The sequence below is a fragment of the Chiloscyllium plagiosum genome, unplaced genomic scaffold, assembly GCF_037043375.1.
Source record: "Chiloscyllium plagiosum isolate Xiang-an unplaced genomic scaffold, Cpla_swu_hap1 HiC_scaffold_40, whole genome shotgun sequence".
Classification (NCBI taxonomy): Eukaryota; Metazoa; Chordata; class Chondrichthyes; order Orectolobiformes; family Hemiscylliidae; genus Chiloscyllium; species Chiloscyllium plagiosum.
The window spans coordinates 17,191,678-17,217,950 of NW_028270178.1; positions in this window are offsets into that span (position 1 = coordinate 17,191,678).

Sequence of the window (26,273 nt, forward strand, 5' to 3'; positions counted from 1 at the left end):
ACTTTATCAAGCATCTTACCAAAGCCCACATAAACTACATCCACTGCCCTTCCCTCATCAATTACCCGCTCCAAAAAAAATTCAATGAGACATGACCTGCCCCGTACAAAGCCATGCTGCCTGTCTCTAACTAATCCATTGTATTCCAAATAGATCTTGTCCCTCAGTATCTTATCCAAGAGCTTCCCCACCACAGATGTCAGGCTCACCAACCAAGAATATCCTAGAGGATTCCTGCTTCCTTTCATAAGCAAAGGAACGGCATTGGCTAATCTCCCATCCTCTGGAACCTCGCCTCGGCTGAAAGAGGGTATGAAGATATCTGCTAATGCTGCACCTAGATCCCCCCTTTGCCTCTTGCAGTAACTTGGGAGAGATCCCGTCTGGCCCTGGAGACTTGTCTACCTTATTGCCATTTGGGATACCCAAAACTTCCTCTTTTATTATGTTGACATTCTGTAGAGTATGCCCACACTTCCACCCCTCACCTCCATCCAAGGCCCTAAAGGAGCCTTCCACATCCATCAGCGATTCACCTGCACTTCCACACATGTCATTTCCTGTATCCGTTGCTCCCGATGCAGTCTCCTCTACATTGGGGAGACTGGACACCTTCTCGCAGAGTGCTTCAGGGAACATCTCCAGGACACCCGTACCCAACCAACCCCCCCCGCCCCGTGGTCGAACACTTCAACACCCCCTTCCCACTCTGCCGAGGACATGCAGATCCTGGGCCTCCACCATCACCAACCCTCACCCTCCCAACGCCTGGAGGAAAACGCCTTACCTTCCACCTTGGAACACTCCAACTACATGTGGACTTCACCAGTTTCCTCATTTCCTCTCCCCCCCACCGCCTTACCCCAGATCCAACCTTCCAGCTCAGCAACATCCTCATGACCTGTTCTACCTGTCCACCTTCTTATCCACTCCACCCTCCTCTCTGACCTATCACCTTTACCCCCACCTCCATTCACCTATCACACGCTCAGTTACCTTCCCCTCGCCCCACCCCCCCCCTCCCATTTATCTCACCACCTCCTCGGCTCCCAGCTCATTCCTGATGAAGGGCTTTTGCCCGAAACGTCGATTCTCCTGCTCCTCGGATGTTGCCTGACTTGCTGTGCTTTTCCAGCGCCGCACTCTCGATTCTGATCTCCAACATCTGCAGTCCTCCCTTTCATCTATTCACACGCTCATCCCTGACCTCAATATCGGTCATCTTCTTCTCCTTGGTAAATACCGATACAAGGTACTCATTAAGAGACCTTTCCCACTTCCTGTGGCTCCATGCATAACTTCCGTCCTTTGTCCTTGAATGGGCCAACTCTTCCCCTTCTCGCTTTTGTCTAACCGACACATGAAAAGCCTTGGGATTCTTTTTGTCCCTGTTCCTCAAAGACACGTCTGTCTGTGCCTCTGAGTAGGTTAGATTCCCTACTGCGTGTAAACAGGCCCTTCGGCCCAACAGGTCCACTCCGACCCTCCGAAGAGTAACCCACCCAGACCCATTTCCCTCAGACTAATGTACCTAACACTATGGGCAAGTTAGCACGGCCAATTCACCCTGACCCGCCCATCTTTGGACTGTGGGAGGAAACCCCACGCAGACACGGGGGAGAATGTGCAAACTCCACACAGACAGTCGCCTGAGGCTGAAATCGAACCTGGGACCCTGGTGCTGTGAGGCAGCAGTGCTAACCACTGTGCCGCCCCTAAGAGTAGAGAGTCCCTGTCAGAATCGATTGTGTTTTAGCCTTCCTAACTCTATATTGAAGATCCTTTCTAATTCCTCTCTACTCCGCCAGGCAGTCTATAGCTGCCAAGATGTATCAGATGTTTCCTTTTTGCTTTTGACTAAGCTTACACTTTCCCTTGTCATCTCTGGTTTCTGAATCCGACCACACACCAGATTTGTCCTCAAGTAACTGCTCCCAACCCACATTCCCCAGTTCCTGTCTAATCTGAATGTGATCGGCCCCTTGCCCAATTAAGCATCCTCGCCCGACGGCCACTCCTGTCCTTGCCCATGACTACTCAAAATCTTATGGAGCTATGGTCACTGTTAGCAAGTTGGGGAGAGTAATTGTAGAAGCTGGGCTGAAGGGTCTTTCCCCATCCTGTACAACTCTATGATTCTGTTAGGAAACAGGAAGTTAGAATGGCGTGTTTTTAAAGTTGTAAAATGCTAGGGGGGGTGGTGGAATGCATTGCGTGGTCCCTTTATAAGATGATGGGTTTTTTTTTAAGTGATCAAGATTGTCTGTGAAGAGCAACTTGAGTTTGTAAGGACACAGGAAGTCGGAACTGAAACATTTTGTACAGAAAGGCTGTACAGTTAGTGGGCCAATCGGCAGTTTTTTACCAAGGTAACAGGCTTTTGAATTTAGCAAATCAATTTAAACCAGGCACTTAGATGTTAAAACCTATTACATTTAAACCTGATGGTTTTGACAACATAGGCAGAAGTGGGTACTGCAGATGCTGGAGATTAGAGTCAGGATTAGAGTACTGCTGGAAACGCACAGCAGGCCAGGCGGCATCTGAGGAGCAGGAGAATCAACGTTTCGGGCAAAAGCCCTTCATCAGCCCTTCCTGATGAAGGGCTTTTGCCTGAAACATTGATTTACCTGCTCCTCGGAAGCTGCCTGACCTGCTGTGCTTTTCCAGCACCACTCTGATCTTGACAACATAGGTCCAATCCGAATGTAAGACATATTGATATGCCATCAGGGGTATATAAAAGTAGGGGCAGTTGGACAAAGACCCCAGAGCAAGCTGCCATCTGCTATAGCTAACGGCCTGTCGGGCTCTCCAGAGAGAATCGCTGGCTCTCACCATCATCTATATCCTAGGAAACACACCACCTAATTAACAACAGTCCCGAGAAGGGAGAATCGGAGGCATTTCTGACAGAAGATTGGACAGGAGAAGGCACAGAACATTCTGGAAGTCATGTAACCTGCTGTTTTTGAGAGACGAAACTCATTTTCTTTTGCACATGAGTGGGACTCGTATTTATTGGAACAGTGTACCATTAGAATCTTGCTTTATTCAGGAATAGTTAACAGCTTGAAGGGTTGTATTCAGATTTTTTTTCTAGGTTTAGATAAATTATTCACTGTTAGAATTGGATAAATAAACTGATACTTGTTGATTTTAAAGTGAGTGCCAGGGTTTAATTTTATTTAACAGCTGGATAAACAGGTCACAACACTTTTCGCCCTCCTGTTCCACATGTCTATGGGTCTGGCTGGGTTGCTCTTCGGAGGGTCGGTGTGGACTTGTTGGGCTGAAGGGCCTGTTTCCACACTGTAAGTAACCTAATCTAAACATTACAGGCTGAGTGCTTCCCTTTGAGTCAGACAGGGATCAACCTCCACTTTAGGTGGGCTCCGGTCTGGAATTTGGATCGGTGTTTGGACAGACTTGGATAGATTTGGATGGATTTGGACTGATTTGAACAGATTAGGATGGATTTGCATAGATGTAGGGATACAAGAGGTCCCAGCAGATTTAAACAGACTTGGGGACGAGATCTTTAAGTAAGAAAAAATGAAGTGTGAAGGGGAAAATTCTAGTTGCTTGTTTTTGGTGGAACAAAAGTAGGGGAAATGGCTCTTAACATTGCTAAAGAGGTTCTGGGAGGTTGAAAACACTTCTCAAATTAGCCAAGACAGTTTCGAGAGGCAGCGGAAGGTGACATTAGCAAACAGGCTAAAATTGGGTTTAACTGGGAATACTGAGAAAACTGAAATTGTAACAGAGTTAGCCAAACATTTAGGAATATCAGAGAAACGGTCAAGAGTTAGAAATAATTAAATTGCAAATGAAACAATTGGAGTTAGGAAATAAACTGAAAGATAAAGGAAGGGAAATGAAACAGATTGAATTACAGTTAAAAGCAGAGGAAAGAGAATTGTTCTGGGAGAACAAAGAGAAAGAGAGAGAGAGATAAAAGAGTTTGAATTCCAGTTAAAAAAAAAACAGAGGAAAAGGAAAGAATGTTTGAGTTGGAAAAGATGAATTTGGAACAAAAAGTCTCTCAAATTACAAAAGTGAAAGGGCAAGATCAAAGTGACGATGAGTAAATACATCATACCCCACAGCCTGGCAGGGATGGATACAAATGTGTTCAAACATTACCGAAATTCGAGGAAAAAGATGGGGAAGCCTTTTTCCTTTCCTTTGGAAATCTGGCTACACAGCTGAGTCGGCCAGAGGCTGTGTGGGTGAGGTTAACTCAGCAGAAGACGGTAGGCAGGCTCAGTGAGGTGTATGCAGCGCTGTCAGGGGAGACGTCAGGAGAACATGACCATGTCAAAAAGGCTGCTGTGAGTATCTGAAAACCAGTAACTGAAGCACCTAGAATTAAACAGCGCAACTTCCAGAGATGACTGAGAGCATTAAAGATAAAAGAGACATACAAGCATCATGGCAATGTTATTCTGCTAGAAGAGGTTGGAAACTGACTTCCAGAAGTGGCAAGAACTCATGTTGAGGAACTGGAAATTCAAACAATGACAATAACTGCAGAGATGGAGGATGAATACGCATTAATGCATAGATCGAAATCGAGCTTCCCACGGCAACCTCATTCCGTGAGGGGCAGGGATTGGGGAAGACGGGGATCTTTAAATGAGAAACAAAATGTAGCTCACACTGGGAACAATTTACCACACAAGGAAACCCAAGAGGGTGGATAAGAGGTGGAAGACCGCAGGTGGTCTCACAGCAATAAGGTGGGACACATGCAGTCACTGTGCTCGGCGGGGGGGGGGTTAGGAAAGGCTCTGGGAAAAAGGGTGTGGGAAAAGAGGTGCATCCAGTCGGAATAGTTAGGGCAGGGAAGGATGGCGAGGAGGTGCATGGGAGTGCATAGCCTAGACACGGGCTGGATAGTCAGATAACTCTGATCTTTTCAGAGATTTCACCTGCGTGTGGGGGGTAAGCTCTACTCAGGTAGAGCAGGGGCAGCAAGTAAAGAAGTTAAATTATTGCCAGTTGAGGGGCCTGGTCTGTCTCTAACAGTGAGGAAGGCAGATACTTGCAGTCCTCCTGAAATATTGCCCAGGAGAGTGGGAATCTGTGGAATCAACAGAGAGAGGGTTAGTCTTCCCCTTGTGTAAGGCAAGGCTAGACAGTCCAATCAGGAGGGAAGTGAGAGCGGGAGTGTTGGATAAATTAGCTGTTCCGGGAATCCAGCTTATTCTTGGAAACACATAGAGCTGGATGGCAGGTGGGAGTGATGGCCATTGTGAGGGAAAAGCTAAAAGAGAAAGGAGTTAAAAGGAAAATACTCTGGAATTTTTCAGGGTAGTGTGATGACAAGGTCCCACATCCATTAGGACATCCGAACATGAGAACGAGGAGCTGGAAGAGGCTGCGTGACCCATCGGGCCTGCTCCTGTCAGTCACTAAGATCATGCCTGATCTTCCCGTGGGCCCTCAGCTTCACTTACCCGCCCTCTCACCGTAACCTTTAATTCCTTTACCCGGTTCAAAAATGCTCCACCTTGGCTTCGAAAACACCGACTGAATTAGCAGCAACAACTTCACTGGGCAGGGAATTCCGTCGATAAGTTAAAGCAAACAGGGAGAGCCAAAGAGAAGGGTGAAGGAGTTGAGGCCCAGTGAGCTGACCCTCTGTTTGATGAGATGGTGAAGGAAGAACCGAACTTCATAGAAGTTCATAGAATCCCTACAAGCCATTTGACCCAACAGGTCCACACCGACCCTCTGAAATAAGCCACCCAGACCCTTTCCTCTATGCTGGAGGATCAGGCAGAGGTGGTTAGCTCTGAAAGATCAATGGAGTTACAAGAAACAGATGAGACAAGAAAGGATTTATATCAGGAAGCCCACTCGGCAAAGGAATCCGAGTACATTCTGGAATAGATTCCGTTAAGGCAGAATTGGAGACTTTGATGGGTTTGTGCAGAGGAGAAACGGGTAGGGATTCACCAGATTGTGTTGCCGGGCGCATACAGACAGGAAGTGGCACATGAATTACCCTTAGGAGGTCATCCAGGAGTGAGGCGGACTCAGACGGAGGTACACAAGCATTCTGATTGGCAGGGATTACATAAAGATGTGGTTGACTCTTGCTATCCCTGTCATACATGTAGGATTATAGCAAAGCCACAGGCAGTGATCGAACCCAAATTCCGGAGTATTTTCCTTTTAACTCCTTTCTCTTTTAGCTTTTCCCCCACAACGGCCGTCACCCCCACCTGCCATCCAGCTCTATGTGTTTCCAAGAATAAGCTGGATTCCCGGAACAGCTAATTTTTCCAACACTCCCGCTTTCACTTCCCTCCTGATTGGACTGTCTAGCCTTACCTTACAATTCCCGCATTCGAAGAACATTTTATACTGGTTATAATTGATTTTGTCGGTCCCATCCTTAAAACCAAAAGCGGGAACTAATATTTGGGAACTGGAATGGATGTGTCTGGGTTTCCAGAGGCGAATTCTGAAGGAGTTGTTTATTTTCTTTACCCATGACGGATTACCCAAGGAGACTCAGTCAGGCCAAGAGTCCAATTTTACTGCCAGATTATTGAAGGAGGTCATGGATAGTTTCAGCATCAAACACGAGCTATCAAGTGCACACCATCTTGACTCCCAGCAAGCATTGGGAAGTGGCATAAGGACCATGTCGAGGGCTAATGGTCAGGATAAAGGCATCCCATTTATATTGGAGTTGAAAAGTGTGGTGCTGGAAAAACACAGCAGGCCAGGCAGCATCCGAGGAGCAGGTGAATTGACGTTTCGGGCATAAGCCCTTCTTGAGGAATGAGGCTGGTGTGCCAAGCGGGCTGAGATAAAAGCTAGGGAAGGAGGGGGAATTTGGGGGAGGGGAGCTGGGAATACGATAGGTGGAAGGAGGTGAGGGTGATAGGCCGGAGAAGGGGGTGGGGGGTGAATCCCATTTACATTGCTTGACATTTGAGATACTCCAAGTGAATCGATTCAGTTCACTCCCTTTGAACTCGACGGGGAAGTAAGAGGCCTTTTAGAATTAATTGAGGAAAAGTTGATCGGTCCGAAGACGTTCAAGTGGATTATGTATCGGAGCTGAGAGAAACATTCACGCCGAGTAGGTGAGTTAGTTAGAAAACATTTGAAGTAGGAACAGCAGCTGATGGAGTTAGAAGCAGATGGAACATCTAAAGTTGACATGTTTGCCCGTGGGGATAAAGTATTGGTGCTGTCACCAGTGCTAGGAAATCCATTCAAAGCGAGGTTTAGTGTCCCCATCAGGTTGAGGAGAAGTTACGTAAGGTGAATTATCTGGTAAAGGTGGGGGAAAGGGAGGACTGCAGATTAGATTAGATTAGATTACGTTACTTACAGTGTGGAAACAGGCCCTTCGGCCCAACAAGTCCCCACACCGACCCGCCGAAGCGCAACCCACCCAGGCCCATTCCCCTACATTTACCCCTTCACCTAACACTACGGGCAATTTAGCATGGCCAATTCACCTGACCCTCACATCTTTGGATTGTGGGAGGAAACCGGAGCACCCGGAGGAAACCCACGCAGACACGGGGAGAACGTGCAAACTCCACACAGTCAGTCGCCTGAGGCGGGATTTGAACCCGGGTCTCTTGGCGCTGTGAGGCAGCCGGGCTAACCACTGCCGTTTCGAGTGTAAACCATTCATCAGGAATGTGTGGAGGGCTTATGCTTGAAACATCGACTCTCCTGCTCCTCGGATGCTGCCTGACCTGCTGTGCTTTTCCAGCGCTGCACTTCTCGACTCTGATCTCCAGCATCTGCAGCTCTCACTTTCTCCCGAAACAGTACTATGACAGGGAAAGGTGGACTGGGCCAGGCCTGAACCCCTCAAAACATTTCTAGAAGGGAATCCACGACCCTAACTTTGCCAGGTATAAAGTGGATATCTCAGGAGAGACGCAGCTGGTCAAACCACGTAGCTTTCCAACAAAACTGAATTTATTTGCAAGATGACCGAATGCAACACCAACAAAAGAGGATGGGATACTGAATAACCTAACCCCTCTGAGAATCCAACAGATCATCCTAACTTCATGATGCTGTTCCAAATACTTGCAACAATCCCCATAAACATCCCTTGGTACAAAAGATAAAACTAAGCCCAGGGTCTGAGAGGAGAGAAGTCAGAGAGAGGACCAGCCTGGCCCTACTTCTTTGGGGAGAAAGTGAGGTCTGCAGATGCTGGAGATCAGAGCTGAAAATGTGTTGCTGGAAAAGCGCAGCAGGTCAGGCAGCATCCAGGGTACAGGAGAATCGACGTTTCGGGCATAAGCCCTTCTTCAGGAACGTCGATTCTCCTGTTCCTTGGCTGCTGCCTGACCTGCTGCGCTTTTCCAGCAACACATTTTCAGCCCTGCTTCTTTGGGTCCAGCAACGCTTTTCTCCCTACAGCACGGAAACAGACCCTTCGGTCCAACCCGACCTTGCTGTCCCAGATATCCCAACCCAATCTAGTCCCACCTGCCAGTACCCCGTCCGTATCCCTCCAAACCCTTCCTATTCATATACCCATCCAAATGCCTCTTAAATGTTGCAATTGTACCAGCCTCCACCACACCCTCTGGCAACTCATTCCATACACGTACCACCCTGTGCGTGAAAAAGTTGCCCTTTAGGTCCCCTCTCACCCTAAACCCATGCCCCTCTAGTTCTGGACTCCCCCACCCCAGGGAAAAGACTTTGCCTATTTATCCTATCCATGCCCCTCATGATTTTGTAAACCTCTATAATGTCACCCCTCAGCCTCTGAAGCTCCAGGGAAAACAGCCCCAGCCTGTTCAGCCTCTCCCGATAGCCCAGATCCTCCAAATGAACGATCAATATCCAAAGACGGTTTCATTGTATAACCCCTGAAAAAGCTTGTTTGTACTTTGTAACACACACGTACGTTACATTAACTGTAAATTTGCAAACATACACAACTACAATCTATTTCAGTCTGTGGTACTCCCCACCACCAAACGCTTCCATTTCCCATTCCAGCCTGGACAGTGTGTCGGCAGTCACGTTCTCCTGTCCTTCCACATGCACAATTATTCAAATTGGATGGCTGTAACAAGAGGCTTTGTTGAAACAATCTGGCATTTTTATCCTTAAGTTTCTCCCCAAACTTCAATGGGTTGTGATCAGTGCGTTATGATTATTCAGATCCGTTACTGGTAATATAAACACTGAAATGTTGTCATGCCAACGCCAAGCTCAAAGTCTCTTTCTCCACCGTCGAATATTTCTGTCGATGAACGTTCAATTTCCGGGAAAAATACCCAATATGTATTTCTACTTTCTTGTCTTCTTGCAAAGCACAGCACCAACACCCCCATCACTCGCATTGATAGCCACCTTGAACGGCTTTGTGGAATTAAATGTGGTTAATACCGGGGCGAGGGTGAACACAGCTTTCAGACCATCAAATGCCTTCTGACAGTCTGCTATCCAAGAAAACCTCTTTACTTTCTTTAGCAATTCAGTGAGTGGAGCGAAAACTTGGTACAAATTTGATAAAAGTTTAAAATTTGTAACCAGGGCGGGAAAACATGATTGCCGACGCGTTGTCGAGACTTGAATGAGAAATGGAGGCCTTTGTTGGTGGGAGTACCGTAGACTGTAACCGATTGTAGTTGTGCATGTTCGCATGCTTATAGTCAATGTAACGTACATGCGTGTTACAGACTGCTAATTTTAAACTTTTTAAAATTTATCAAATTTCCAAATGTGATAAAATCCACTCAATCCCAGGAACTGTCGTCCTGCTTGTTTTGTCAATAGTATGGGACACTCTACAGTTATCTTTGTTTTGGCATCCCATGGGGCCATTTGCCCATGTCCAATAACATGGCCCAGGGAGGTGACCCTGGGCCTTCACAAATTCGATCTAGGCCAGGTTTATCACCCAAGCCTGACTTCCAACATTGATCAAACAAGTCGGATAAGTGTTGGAAATGTTTCTTCCATGCGTGATTAAAAATGGCCAGGTCGCTGATATATAAGACACAGTTGGCTAATCCATCAGCGACTGTGTTGCTTCATCTCTGCAGTGTGGCCGGCGCATTTTCCATACCAAACGGCATGACTTTAAGCTGCTACAGTCCACTCAGCGTTACGAAAGCTGAAATTGCCTTCCCTCTTTCAGACAAAGGTACCCGCCAGTATCCTCTGAGCAAAACCAACTCAGAAATATAAGCTGCTTGTCCCACCTTCTCAACACAGCCTTCCAAACGCAGAATCGGATATGCATCAGTCTTTGTAACTGCATTGACTTTGCAAAAGTCCACACATAACTGTTGGGTACCATCTGGTTTTGGCACCATTACTGTGGGTGAGCTCCAGTCACTGTAACTCACTTTGATTATTGAGCGCGTGTTCAATCTCCTTCTGAACCTGTGCCAACCAGAGAGGGTTATGCCTTAAGGATGTTGTATGATCAGAACAGCATCTCCAATATCTACATCATGCACAATTAGGTTAGTAAGTCCCAGCTTAATTCCACATATCTCCCCAGGTGACTGAAATAATTCCTTCAGGTCATTTAGATTTTCTTGTGGAATGTACCTCAACAATTTAGCCCAATTTTTGCAACGTCCTCATTGTCCGATTTAATCTGAGGAATGTCCAATTCAGAATCCTCTCCGCTTGGTTCTCCACTCTAAACAGTAGCACCTTCTCCTTTTGCTTCCCTTCCCTGTTACAATCCCTTTTGAGCATATTCACGTGACACACTCTGTGAGATTCCTTCCTGTCTGGAGTCCCTATCAAATCGTTCGCCTCACTCAATTTCCTTTCGACTTGACAAGGTCCACTAAACCTTGCTTTTCAAGGTTCACCTATTACTGGAAGTCGCACTAATACCTCATCTTCGATCGCTAAACTGCGAGTTTTTGATTTCTTATCCACTTCCTGTTTTGTTATACGCTGTGATACTTATAAATGCTGTGTAGCCAACTCCCCAGCTCTATTTAATCATTCCCTAAGATTTGACACATTGTCCCCATATGTGGTCCCTGAATTCTGACCTAACAATTTCTCCTTCATCAATTTTAGTGGTTCTCTCACTTCATGTCCAAAAACGAATTCAAATGGGCTGTATTTGGTCGACGGATTTGGCGCAGCTCTGATCACGAAAAGCACAAACGGAATTCACTTAGCGTAATCATCTGGATAATCCTGATTATAAGCCCTCAACATGATCCTCAATCCCTGACGCCACATTTCTAGCGTTCCCTGCGATTCTGGATGGTACGTAGTAGATTTAAATTGTTTTGTTCGTAAGCTTTTTTGAATAATAAGGAGTTTGATTCTTGTATTTCTGTCAGTAGTCGGCACCTTGTGAAAACTTTGAGTAATTTCTCTGCAATCCTTTTAGCTGTGATATTGCGTCGTGGAATGGCCTCTGGAAATCTCGTGGACACATCCATTATTGTTAACAAATACTGATTCCCACTTTTTGTTTTAGGGTTGGGGGACCTTCAAAATCAATGCAGGCTCTTGCAAAAAGGTTCCTCAAATGCAGGAATAGGTATTAAAGGTGCGGGTTTTATTACTGACTGTGGTTTTCCAATTACCTGACATGTACGACATGTCTAGCAAAGTTCAGTTACATCCGTGTGCAGTCCAGGTCAGTAAAAATGTTTTTGTCTTTTACCTTGAGTTTTTCTCACTCCTAAGTGACTCCCTAGTGGTATCCCATGTGCCACCTGCAACACCTCCATTCTTCAAACCACTGGCAAGACGACTTGATGAACTGCCACCCATTTCTCATCTGCCTGAATATGTGATGGTCTCCATTTCCTCCTTAACACATCATTTTTAAGATGCTAACGTTCAGGAATACATTCAGATTCCATTTCTGTGTTGTGTCTTTCGATGCATTTGCTTTAAGTTATCATCTTTCTGCTGTGTAAGTCGGTTAATTTATCTGAGCTAAAGCTGTCTGCTGTGTCATCTATCTGCTCCCGGTTTGTGTAAACCATCTGATCAAACAGGGTCTCTGCTAATTCCCTGTGCTCTTTGGTCTCTCCTGTTTCAACTGGAGACAGTCCGGAAAAATCCCAGGATATGTGTCCTGCGCCAGTTCATTTGCCTGGGTTTCCACTGGCTTTTCAACCGCGGTAGGCAGCACTCCTAGCTGTGAACCAGCTGTATCGTTAGCAAGGACAAATTGTACTCCTGGTGCTGAGAGTTTGTCCGGTATTCCTACCACGACTTCTCCACTCTTCACTGGACTCTCGAACTGGACTTTGCACAACTGAGTGCTTTCAGTCACACTGTGAATTCCTGTTACTCGTATCTTTTCTGGCAGGTAAATATGCCCTCATCGTTCAGCATCATAGATTGAGAGGGTCCTGTATCTCTTAATATTGTAACCTCTTTACCTGCTGTTCCTGGCCTACGTGAGTAAACTTTACCTTGGCAGGTCTATGGTTTAAGAAGATCCTTAACCACCGTCTGGCCAGCTGGTACATTCTGGTGCAGCTTTCTCGCCTGCATTGTGCTGTCTATCACCACTCCAACAAGATTCACTGGCTTATCCTGTTTTCCGCACCCACCGACACTGGGATTTCACGTGACCTTCTTTATCGCGGTGAACCCTGTGTAACTTCTTTTTCCCCTTCAAGGGTTTTCTTTACATCCTGTGGTAAGTTATCTTGATGATCTTCACCGAGATCCACCTTTCCCTTTCCACGTGAGGATTTCTCTTTTCCCCAGTTTCTGTCCCTCGCGGATTGAAATTGATTTGGGAAGCCAAACTTGGATTTATGGGCCACCTCATAATCATCAGCCATCTCAAAAGTAAATTTTGAACTCCTGTCTCAGTGCCAATTTCTGAATTTAAATTCTCTCTTCAAAGTTTGTGAGAAGATTTGTAGCTCGGGTGCCCGTTGCTGTGGTTCTGTTCGCCGAGTTGGAAGTTTTTGTTGCAAACGTTTCGTCCCCTGTCGAGGTGACATCCTCAGTGCTTGGGAGCCTCCGGTGAAGCGCTTCTGTGGTGTTTCCTCCGGCATTTATAGTGGCCTGTCCCTGCCGCTTCCGGTTGTCAGTTTCAGCTGTCCGCTGTAGTGGACCAAAACGAAGGACCCGATACCCAGCATGAGCAAAACCAACGTAGTGTACAAAATCCCATGCAAGGACTGCACAAAACACTATATAGGACAAACAGGAAGACAGCTAACGATCCGCATCCACGAACATCAACTAGCCAGGAAACGACACGACCAGCTATCCCTAGTAGCCACACACGCAGACGACACGCAACATGAATTTGACTGGGACAACACTACCATTATATGGCAAGCCAAACAAAGAACAGCCAGGGAATTCCTAGAAGCATGGCACTCATCCACAAACTCCATCAACAAACACATCGACCTGGACCCAATATACCGGCCACTACAGCGGACAGCTGAAACTGACAACCGGAAGCGGCAGGGACAGGCCACTATAAACACCGGAGGAAACACCACAGAAGCGCTACACAGGAGGCTCCCAAGCACTGAGGATGTCACCGAGACAGGGGACGAAACGTTTGCAACAAAAACTTAAATTCTCTCTCTTCTGCTTTTAATCGTAATTCCTTGTGTTTTGCCTCTGACTCAAATTGCTCCATTTTCAATTGAGTTTTAGCCCTCTCTGAAGATTCCGATGGTGTTCCCGGGAAATGGAAATGCTGAGCTACTGCTGTAATGATCGCTTTCCCTTTCTTGGCGAAGGAGACTGCTCCAACTCCAGCTGGTCTGTTAGTTCCAGCAGCTTGGCCTTAATCACATTTCGTAAACCCCCCCCACCAAGGTCATTTCTTCCACCCCCAGAGAACTCTTGGTGACCGAATTGCCCCAACCGAATACAACACCTGGCACAAAGGTACCACCCGCTACCTTTGAGTCCAACAACCATAATCCGAAATTGGAACGATAAAACAAATCCCGCAAAAAAAACACAATCTGTTATGGACCGGGCCAGACTCCCTCAAAACGTTTCTAGAAGGTAACTCTAACCCTATCTTTGCTCGCTGTCTATGCAAGTGTAATGTGGATATTCCAGGAGGGAGGCAGTTGGTTAAACCACGCAGTTAAAAACAAAATGGAATTTATTTATAAGATTGCCGAATGAAACGCAAACAAAAGAGAATAGAATACTGAATAACTTAACCTCTCCGAAAACCCAACAGACCATCCCAACTCCATGATGCTGTTCCAAATACTTGCAACAATCTCCTTGAATACCCCTTGGTACAAAGGGTAAAACCAAGCCCAGGGTCTGACAGGAGAGAGGTCAGAGAGAGGGGACCAGCCTGGATCTGATTTCTTGGGTCCGGCAAAGTTTTCCTCCCTACAGCTAAAGCCCAAACCAAACCAGAGAGAAGCTGAGCTGGGAGAACTGGTCACGCACATTTCACCGTACAAGGGTTGATTTTTTAAACTTGAAGGCCTCCTGCCTGAGGCAGTATCTGTTAGCTCTAATCAATCAGGCCCTGAAACCCTTCAAACCTCCACTTTTCGGAGTCTGTATTGTTTATGACCTCTCTTAAAAAAAAACGCCAAGGGCGACATCACCTTGTTAAAGGATCAACTATGTCGCAACTTTCCCAGAGGGCTGTTAAGAGCCAACCGCATTACTGTGCGTCTGGAGTCACATGTCAGCCCAGACCACGTGGGGATGGCAGTTACCTTCCCTCAAGGACATGAGGGTTTCCCGGCAATCGGCACATGGTCATCACGAGATTCTTCATTCCAGACCTTTATTCCATTTAAATTCTAGGAGAATGTAAGGACTGCAGATGCTGGAGATCAGAGCTGAAAATGTGTTGCTGGAAAAGCGCAGCAGGTCAGGCAGCATCCAGGGAACAGGAGAGTCAACGTTTCGGGCATGAGCCCTTCTTCAGGAATGAGGAAAGTGTGTCCAGCAGGCTAAGATAAAAGGTAGGTAGGAGGGACTTGGGGGAGGGGCGTCGGAAATGCGATAGGTGGAAGGAGGTCAAGGTGAGGGTGATAGGCCGGAGTGGGGGTGGGGGTGGAGAGGTCAGGAAGAAGATTGCAGGTTAGGAAGGCGGTGCTGAGTTCGAGGGATTTGACTGAGACAAGGTGGGGGGAGGGGAAATGAGGAAACTGGAGAAATCCGAGTTCATCCCTTGTGGTTGGAGGGTTCCTCGGCAGAATTTAAATTCCACCATCAGCCATGGTGGGATTTGAACGCAGGTCCCCGGAATTGTACAGGGTCTCTGCATTTACACCCCAACCATAATGTAGCAAAGCCATTGCTTCCAGGTTCATGAAAGTATTATTGCAGATGCTTTATCATGAGTCTAAAAGGAAGTTGCTTATATCAGATAGAAAAGGTAATTTTTAATGTTATATATAAACATAATTAGTATAAAATGTGTAACTCTGGGTTAATGCACTATGGATGCAGTCGTGTGATGGAGTTAAGGTTTTAAAAAGATTTTTAAAACCTTTTCATAACGATGGCTCTTTTTTTCTGAAGGGGGGAGGTGTTGTGAAGTTGGCTCGAGTAATTGCAAATTCGGAAGAAAAAAGTTAGAATTTGGTGTTTGTAAGTTTGTAAAATGCTAGTGGTGGCAGTACTGCGTGGTCCCTTTAAAAGATCATGTGCTTTTATGGGGCTTAGCGATTTAAAATGGATGTCTGTGAGCAGCAGCTTGGGGGTTTGCAAGTACAGAGAGAGTCCGACCTGAACCATTTTGTCTGGAAAAGCCATACAGATAACAGGCAAGGCAGCACTCTAAGCAGGACAATAGGCTTTTGAATTTAACCAACCAGTTCAAACCAGGTACTGAGATACCAAAAACTGATTAAATTTAAATCTGATGGTTTTGACAAGATAAGACTAATCCTATTGTCAGAAATATTGACATGTCATCGTGGATATAAATGAATGGGGCAGTTGAACAAACAGCAAGAGAGCTAATTGCCATCCCCCAGAGCTAACAGTCTCAGCTCTCTCAGAGAGAGAGAGAGAGAGAGAGAGAGAGAGAGAGAGAGAGAGAGAGAGAGAGAGAGAGTCATTGGTTCTCATAGCCATCTATAGTCTTAGAGAAAGCAGCATCTGAATAAGAATTGAACCAATGACAAAAAAAGGTGTTTCTAACAGAAGAAGTGACGGAGAATACACAAAATATTCTGGAAGACACATAACCTGGCTATAATTTTGAGAGACTGAATTTTATTTGGTTTTATTTTAGTTTACTTTTCCCCCACACTGCCGCCTAACTGCGGTAGTGCTTACTTTTCCCCAGCACCCATGCTGTGTGCGTGCAGGTGTGAGACACAGTGAGAGACACAAGGCGCACAAATCTTTATTCAAATTTCCACCACCAGGAAGAAAGGAAACACCCGAGTGGCCAGTGACAAGCAGTGACCCCTTCACATCAAAGGGCAGTGCTGTGTGATCAAACAGTGAAGGGGGGGGGGGGGGCAGGGATTAAATCAAAATAGAGTTGGAGGGGGAAATAATGCACTCCACTCCCTGTGGCGCCCACCTCTCCCTGAACAACTCCAGGGTGTCGGTGGAGACCGCGTGCTCCTTCTCCAAGGATACCTGGCCCCTAACGTAACCGCGGAAGAGGGGTCTCTATTTTGTTTTATTTGAGTGGGACTTGTATTTATTAGAACAGCATGCCATTACAATCTCGCTTTTTTGGGGATAGTTAGTGACTAGAAGGGTTTGTTGATAGTTTAGATAATCCGTTCACCGTTAGACTTAGATAAATGCATTGTCACTTGTTGATTTTAAAGTGAGTGTTGGAGATTTATTTTATTTAATCACTAGAAGTTGCTGAAAAGCAGGTCGCGGCACATTTCACCCTCGTGTTACAGGTCATAGGGCAAGACTCGCCCCTATATTTCTCAGAGCGGGAAGAGGTCAACCTCCGCTTTATAATAATCTGAACGGTGCAAGATAAAACCTTCTCCATTTCTCAGAAGATGCCTATTTCTGATAGCACTTGAGAAACTCACTTCAGAGAGAGTAATCCGCTTGACTGAGAACACCTCTAATCGTTTAATCACTCATGGCGGCACCAACGTTATAGAGTCATAGCGCACAGAAACAGGCCCTTCGGTCCGACCAGTCCAGACCCAACATGATTCCAAGCTAAACTTGTCCCAACTGCTTGTCCCTGACCCATACCCCTCCAAATATTTCCCAGTCATATCAATGTCTTTTAAATGTTGTAACTGTCCCCGATTCCCTCGCTGTCTCGGTTAGTACATTCCACACATGAACCACCGTCTGGGTAAACAACATTCCCCCCAAGCCTCTTTAAAATTTCTCTCCTCACAACCGAGAGATGACGCAGTGTGGACCATCCGACGAGAGACGCTGCATGAATACACACAGCTCATCGGATGACAGCTCATCCCTGACCGAAACGTCGATTTTCCTGCTCCTCGGATGCTGCCTGAACTGTTGTGCTTTTCCAGCTGACCCTGACCAACTTGAAGGTGAAGTGCAGTGAACACATGGGAACGCTACAATGTTCAAGGTCCCCTTGAATGTACCAACACTTTAACCCGAGCCTTTCAACAAAACAGGCAGTCATGACGAAACACAGAATGCCTGGCAGAGGAAAAACGGTGTCAACGTCTCTGAGTCCCAAAATGCCTCAATGTTGGACTCTCTCCACGTAATCTTCCGCAATTGCTGAGATGCTCCAACAATTCCTGTTTTCAGCTCAGCTCTCCGGAATCCGAGGTATTTTGCTTCCATTTCCCAGAGTTGGAATTTCGCTGATAATATTCAGAAACTCTCGTCTCGACAGTGCTGTGGATGTCTTTACACCCCAAAGAGAGCAGAGAAGCCAACTTCACCAGGGCCCAAGGACACCCACCGGGATCCCTGGTGTAATACTATCACCAGGCCCCAAGGACACCCATCGGGATCCCTGGGGTAATACAATGACCAGGCACCAAGGACACGCACCGGGATCCCTGGTGTAATACTATCAACAGGCCCCAAGGACACCCACCGGGATCCCTGGTGTAATACAATGACCAGGCACCAAGGACACCCACCGGGATCCCTGGTGTAATACTATCAACAGGCCCCAAGGACACCCACCGGGATCCCTGGTGTAATACTATCCCCAGGCCCCAAGGACACCCACCGGGAGCCCTGGAGTAATACCATCACCAGGCCCCAAGGACACCCACTGAGATCCCTGGAGTAATACTATTCCCAGGCCCCAAAGACACATAGCAGGATCCCTGGGGTAATACTATGACCAGGCCCCAAGGACACACAGCAGGATCCCTGGGGTAATACTATCAACAGGCCCCATGTACACCCAATGGGATCCCTGGTGTAATACTATCACGAGGCCCCAAGGGCACCCACCGTGATCCCTGGGGTAATAATATCACCAGGCCCCAAGGACACCCACCGGGACCCCTGGTGTAATACTATCCTCAGGCACCAAGGACACCCACCGGGATCCCTGGTGTAGGCCTATCCCAGGCCCCAAGGACACCCACAGGGATCTCTGGTATAATACTGTCCCCAGGCCCCAAGGACACCCACTGGGATCCCATGTCTAATACTATCACCAGGCCCCAAGGACACACACCAGGATCCCTGGTGTCATACTATCCCCAGGCTCCATGGATACCCATCGGGATCCCTGGTGTAATGCTATCCCCAGGCCCCAAGGACACCCACCGGGATCCCTGGTGTAATGCTATCCCCAGGCCCCAAGGACACCCATCGGGATCCCTGGTGTAATACTATCCCCAGGCCTCAAGGACACCCACCGGGATTCCTGGTGTAATGCTATCCCCAGGCCCCAAGGACACCCATCGGGATCCCTGGTGTAATACCATCACCAGGACCCATGGACACCCACCAGGAACCCTGGAGCAATACTATCACCAGGCCCCGTGAACACCCATCGGGATCCCTGGTGTAATACTATCCCCAGGACCCAAGGACACCCACTGGGATCCCTGGTGTAATACCATCACCAGGACCCATGGACACCCACCAGGAACCCTGGAGCAATACTATCACCAGGCCCCATGGACACCCATCGGGATCCCTGGTGTAATACTATCACCAGGCCCCATGGACACCCATCGAGATCCCTGGTGTAATACGATCACCAGGCCGCAATGACAACCACCGGGATCCCTGGTGTAATACGATCACCAGGCCCCAAGGACACCCACCGGGATCCCTGGTGTAATACGATCACCAGGCCCCAATGACAACCACCGGGATCCCTGGTGTAATACGATCACCAGGCCCCAAGGACAACCACCAGGATCCCTGGTGTAATACGATCACCAGGCCCCATGGACACCCACCGGGATCCCTTGAGTAATACGATCACCAGGCCCCAAGGACACCCACCGGGATCCCTGGAGTAATACCATCACCAGGCCCCAAGGTTACCCATCGGGATCCCTGGTGTAATACGATCACCAGGACCCAAGGACACCCACCGGGATGCCAGGTGTAATACTATCACCAGGCCCCAAGGACACCCACCGGGATCCCTAGTGTAATATTATCACCAGGCCCCATGGACACCCAGCGGGATCCCTGGTGTAATACGATCACCAGGCCCCAAGGACACCCACCGGGATCCCTGGTGTAATATTATCACCAGGCCCCAAGGACACCCACCGGGATCTCTGGTGTAATACGATCACCAGGCCCCAAGGACACCCACCGGAATCCCTGGAGTAATACCATCACCAGGCCCCAAGGACACCCACCGGGAACCCTGGAGTAATACCATCACCAGGCCCCAAGGACACCCACCGGGATCCCTGGTGTAATATTATCACCAGCCCCCAAGGACACCCACCGGGATCTCTGGTGTAATACTATCCCCAGGACCCAAGGACACCCACAGGGATCCCTGGTGTAATACTGTCCCCAGGCCCCAAGGACACCCACCGGGATCGCTGGAGCATTACCACCCCCAGGCCCCAAGGACACCCACCGGGATCCCTGGAGTAATACCATCACCAGGCCCCAAGGATACCCATCGGGATCCCTGGTGTAATACGATCACCAGGACCCAAGGACACCCACCGGGATGCCAGGTGTAATACTATCACCAGGCCCCAAGGACACCCACCGGGATCCCTAGTGTAATATTATCACCAGGCCCCATGGACACCCAGCGGGATCCCTGGTGTAATACGATCACCAGGCCCCAAGGACACCCACCGGGATCCCTGGTGTAATATTATCACCAGGCCCCAAGGACACCCACCGGGATCTCTGGTGTAATACGATCACCAGGCCCCAAGGACACCCACCGGAATCCCTGGAGTAATACCATCACCAGGCCCCAAGGACACCCACCGGGAACCCTGGAGTAATACCATCACCAGGCCCCAAGGACACCCACCGGGATCCCTGGTGTAATATTATCACCAGCCCCCAAGGACACCCACGGGATCTCTGGTGTAATACTATCCCCAGGACCCAAGGACACCCACAGGGATCCCTGGTGTAATACTGTCCCCAGGCCCCAAGGACACCCACTGGGATCCCATGTCTAATACTATCACCAGCCCCCAACAACACCCACCGGGATCGCTGGAGCATTACCACCCCCAGGCCCCAAGGACACCCACCGGGATCCCTGGTGTAATACTATCACCAGGCCCCAAGGACACCCAACGGGATCCCTGGTGTAATACTATCACCAGGCCCCAAGGACACCCAACGGGATCCCTGGTGTAATACTATCACCAGGCACCAAGGACACCCACCGGGATCCCTGGTGGAATACTATCACCAGGCCCCAAGGACACCCACCGGGATCCCTGGTGTAATACTATCCGCAGGCCCCAAGGTCACCTACCGGGATTCCTTGTCTAATACTATCCCCAGTACCCAAGGACACCCACCAGTATCCCTGGAGCAATACTATCACCAGGCCCCAATGACAGCCACCGGGATCCCTGGTGTAATACTATCAACAGGTCCCAAGGACACCCACCGGCATCCCTGGTGTAATGCTATCACCAGGCTCCAAGCACACCCCTTTGATGCCTGGAGTAATATTATCACCAGGCCCCAATGACACCTACCGGGATCCCTGGGGTAATACCATCACCAGGTCCCATGGACACCCACCAGGATCCCAGGAGCATTACCACCACCAGGCCCCAAGGACACTCGCTGGGATCCCTGGTGTAGTACTTATCCCCGGGCCCCTAGGACACCCACCGGGATACCTGGTGTAATAGTATCACCAGGCCCCAAGGACATCCACCGGGATCCCTGGAGCAATACTATCACCAGGCCCCAAGGAAGCCCATCGGGATCCCTGGGGTAATAACATCACCAGGCCCCAAGGACACTCATCGGGATCCCTGGTGTAATACTATCACCAGGCCCCATGGACACCCACCGGGATCCCTGGGGCAATACTATCAACAGGCCCCAAGGACACCCACCGGGATCCCTGGTGTAATACTATCACCAGGCCCCATGGACACCCACGGGATCCCTGGGGCAATACTATCACCAGGCCCCAAGGACACCCACCGGGATCCCTGGTGTAATTCTATCACCAGGCCCGAAGGACACCCACCAGTTTCCCTGGAGCAATACTATCACCAGGCCCCAAGGACACCCATCGGGATCCCTGGGGCAATACTATCACCAGGCCCCAAGGACACCCACCGGGATCCCTGGTGTAGTCCTATCCCCAGGCCCCAAGGACACACACCGATTTCCCTGGTGTAATAACATCACCAGGCCCGAAAGACTCCCACCGGGATCCCGGGGGTAATACCGTCGCCAGGCCCCAGGACACCCACTGGGATCCAAGGAGTAATAGTATCCCCACGCCCCAAGGACACCCACCAGTTTCCCTGGGGCAATACTATCACCAGGCCCCAAGGACACCCATCAGGATCCCTGGTGTAGTCCTATCCCCAGGCCACAAGGACACGCACCGGGATCCCTGGTGTAATACCATCACCAGGCCCGAAGGACACCCACCGGGATCCCGGGGGTAATAACGTCGCCAGGCCCCAAGGAAACCCATCGGGATCCCTGGGGTAATAACATCACCAGGCCCCAAGGACACGCACTGGGATCCCTGGTGTAATACTATTACCAGGCCCCATGGACACCCACCGGGATCCCTGGTGTAATACTATCAACAGGCTCCAAGGACACCCACCGGGATCCCTGGGGCAATACTATCACCAGGCCCCATGGACACCCACCGGGATCCCTGGTGTAATTCTATCACCAGGCCCGAAGGACACCCACCAGTTTCCCCGGAGCAATACTATCACCAGGCCCCAAGGACACGCACTGGGATCCCTGGTGTAATACTATTACCAGGCCCCATGGACACCCACCGGGATCCCTGGTGTAATGCTATCAACAGGCCCCAAGGACACCCACCGGGATCCCTGGTGTAATACTATCACCAGGCCTCAAGGGCACCCACCGGGATCCCTGGGGTAATACCATCACCAGGCCCCAAAGACACCCACCAGGTTTCCTGGTATAATACTATCCCCAGGCCCCAAGGTCACCACCGGGATCCCTGGTGTAGTCCCATCCCCAGGCACCAAGGCCAGCCACTGGGATCCCTGGTGTAATACTATCACCAGGCCCCGAGGACACACAACGGGACCCCTGGTGTAATTCTTTCACCAGGCCCCAAGGACACACACAGGGATCCCTGGTGTAATACTATCCCCAGGCCCAAAGGACACCCTTCAGGATCCCTTGTCTAATACTATCACCTGGCCCCAAGGACACACAACGGGATCCCTGGCATAATACTATCACCAGGTCCCAAGGACTCCCACAGGGATCCCTGGTGTAATACTATCACCAGGCCCCAAGGACACCCACCAGGATCCCTGGAGTAATACTATCTCCAGGCCCCACGGACACCCACCGGGATCACGGGAGTAATACAATCACCAGGCCCCAAGGACACACACCGTGGTCCCTGGGGTAATACCATCACCAGGCCCCAAACACACCCACCAGGATCCCTGGTATAATATTATCACCAGGCCCCAAGATCGCACACCAGGACCCCTGGTGTAATACCATCACCAGGCCCCAAGGTCACCCACCGGGATCCCTGGAGCAATACCATCACCAGGCCCCAAGGACACCCACCGGGATCCCTGGTGTAGTCCCATCCCCAGGCACCAAGGCCAGCCACTGGGATCCCTGGTGTAATACTATCCCCAGGCCCCAAGGACACACAGCAGGATCCCTGGGGTAATACTATCACCAGGCCTCATGTACACCCAACGGGATCCCTGGGGTATTACTATCACCAGGCCCCAAGGACACCCACCGGGATCCCTGGTGTAATACTATCCGCAGGCCCCAAGGTCACCCACCGGGATACCTGGTGTAATACTATCCCCAGGCCCCAAGGACACCCACTGGGATCCCTGGTGTAATACTATCCCCAGGCCTCAAGGACACCCACTGGGATGCCTGGAGTAATAATATCACCAGGCCTCAAGGGCACCCACCGGGATCCCTAGTGTAATACTTTCCCCAGGCCCCAAGGACACCCACTGGGATGCCTGGAGTAATAATATCACCAGGCCCCAAGGACACCCACCGGGATCACTGGAGTAATAATATTCCCAGGCCCCAAGGACACCTACCAGGATCCCTGGAGTAAGACTATCCCCAGGCCCCAAGGTCACCCACAGGGATCCCTGGTGTAGGCCTAGCCCCCAGGCCCCAAGGACACCCACAGGGATCCCTGGTGTAATAATATCCCCAGGCCCCAAGGACACCCACTGCGATGCCTGGAGTAATAATATCACCAGGCCTCAAGGGTACCCACCCGGATCCCTGGTGTAATACTATCCGCAGGCCCCAAGGACACCCACCGGGATCCCTGGAGTAATGCTATCACCAGGCCCCAAGGACACCCACCAGGATCCCTGGGGTTATACTATCACCAGGCCCCAAGGACACCCACTGGGATCCCTTGAGGAATACCATATCCAGGCCCCAAGGACACCCACCGGGATCCCTGGGTCAATACTACTATCAGGCCCCAAGGACACCCACCGGGATCCCTGGTGTAATTCTATCACCAGGCCCGAAGGACACCCACCAGTTTCCCCGGAGCAATACTATCACCAGTGCCCAAGGACACGCACTGGGATCCCTTGTGTAATACTATTCCCAGGCCCCATGGACACCCACCGGGATCCCTGGTGTAATGCTATCAACAGGCCCCAAGGACACCCACCGGGACCCCTGGTGTAATTCTATCACCAGGCCCGAAGGACACCCACCAGTTTCCCTGGAGCAATACTATCACCAGGCCCCAAGGACACCCATCGGGATCGCTGGGGCAATACTATCCCCAGGCCCCAAGGACACCCATCGGGATCCCAGGTGTAATACGATCACCAGGCCCCAAGGACACCCATTGGGATCCCTGGGGCAATACTATCACCAGGCCCCAAGGACACCCAGCGGGATACCTGGTGTCGTCCTATCCCCAGGCCCCAAGGACACGTACCGGGATCCCTGGTGTAATACCATCATCAGGCCCGAAGGACACCCACCAGGATCCCGGGGGTAATACCGTCGCCAGGCCCCAAGGACACCCACTGGGATCCAAGGAGTAATAGTAACCCCACGCCCCAAGGACACCCACCAGTTTCCCTGGAGCAATACTATCACCAGGCTCCAAGGACACCCATCGGGATCCCTGGAGTAATACTATCACCAGGCCCCAAGGACACCCACCGGGATCCCTGGGGTAATAACATAACCAGGCCCAAATGACACCCAATGGGATCCCTGGTGTAATACCATCACCAGGTCCCATGGACACCCAGCAGGATCCCAGGACCATTACCACCACCAGGCCCCAAAGACACCCACTGGGATCCCTGGTGTAATACTTTCCCCAGGCCCCAAGGACACCCTTTGGGATGCCTGGAGTAATAATATCACCAGGCCCCAAGGACACCCACCGGGATCCCTGGTGCAATAATATCCGCAGGCCCCAAGAAAACCCACCGGCATCCCTGGTGTAATACTATCACCAGGCCCCAAGGACACCCACCGGGATCCCTGGAGTAATAATATTCCCAGGCCCCAAGGACACCTACCAGGATCCCTGGAGTAAGACTATCCCCAGGCCCCAAGGACACCCACCGGGATCCCTGGTGTAGGCCTATCCCCCTGGCCCCAAGGACACCCACAGGGATCCCTGGTGTAATAATATCCCCAGGCCCCAAGGACACCCACTGGGATGCCTGGAGTAATAATATCACCAGGCCTCAAGGGTACTCACCGGGATCCCTGGTGTAATACTATCCGCAGGCCCCAAGGACACCCACCGGGATCCCTGGAGTAATGCTATCACCAGGCCCCAAGGACACCCACCTGGATCCCTGGGGTTATACTATCACCAGGCCCCAAGGACACCCACTGGGATCCCTTGAGTAATACCATCACCAGGCACCAAGGACACCCACCGGGATCCCTGGGTCAATACTACTATCAGGCCCCAAGGACACCCACCGGCATTCCTGGTGTAATAATATCCCCAGGCCCCAAGGACACACACCAGGATCCTTGGGTTAACACAACACTAGGCCTCAAGGGCACCCACTGGGATCGCTGGTCTAATACTATCACCAGGCCCCAAGGACACCCACCGGGATCCCTGGAGTAATAATATTCTCAGGCCCCAAGGACACCTACCAGGATCCCTGGAGTAAGACTATCCCCAGGCCTCAAGGACACCCATCACGATCCCTGGTGTAATACCATCACCAGGTCCCACGGACACCCACCGGGATCACTGGAGCATGACTATCACCAGGCCAAGGACCCTATCGGGATCCCTGGTGTAATACTATCACGAGGCCCCAATGGCGCCCAACGGGACCCCTGGTGTAATACCATCACCAGGCCCAAAAGACACGCACCGGGATCCCTGGAGCAATACCACCACCAGGCCCCAAGGACACCCACTGGGATCCCTGGAGCACGACTATCACCAGGCCACACGGACACACTCCGGGATCCCTGGAGTAATTCTATCACCAGGCCCCAATGACATCCACCGGGGTCCCAAGTGTAATACTATCACCATGCCCCAAGGACACTGACCGGGATCCCTGGTCTAATACTATCCCCAGGCCCCGAGGAAACCCACCAGGATCCCTGGAGTAATAATATCCTCAGGCCCCAAGGACATCCATCGGGATCCCTGGAGTATTACTATCTCCAGGCCCCAAGGACACCCA